The sequence below is a fragment of the Fulmarus glacialis genome, unplaced genomic scaffold (genome assembly GCF_000690835.1).
Source record: "Fulmarus glacialis isolate BGI_N327 unplaced genomic scaffold, ASM69083v1 scaffold4214, whole genome shotgun sequence".
In the NCBI taxonomy this organism is placed as follows: Eukaryota; Metazoa; Chordata; class Aves; order Procellariiformes; family Procellariidae; genus Fulmarus; species Fulmarus glacialis.
In genome coordinates, this window is record NW_009205937.1 from 1 (window position 1) to 320 (window position 320).

A 320-nucleotide genomic window follows, 5' to 3' on the forward strand; every position below is an offset into this window, starting at 1 on the left:
GCATCACATCGGGCACGGCCCCTCCGGGGGTGGTGGGACCCACCGCACCGGGGACGGCCACCCCGGGGGCTTGGGGAGCGACGTATCGGGCACGGCCACCCTGGGGGCTTGTGCACAACCTGCAGACCCCCTCCTCACCTGGCCACAGCCTCCCCTGGCCCAGGGCTGGCTCTGGGGTGGGGGCACACACCGTGCTGTCCTTGCTGACCCTGGGTCCCCTCCTTGGCAGCGCTGGCTCAGCCCAGGGTGCCCCGGGGGTACCACGCTCCTGCCCGCAGCCCCTGAGCGAGGGCAGCGCAGGCATGTGCCCCGGGCCCAGG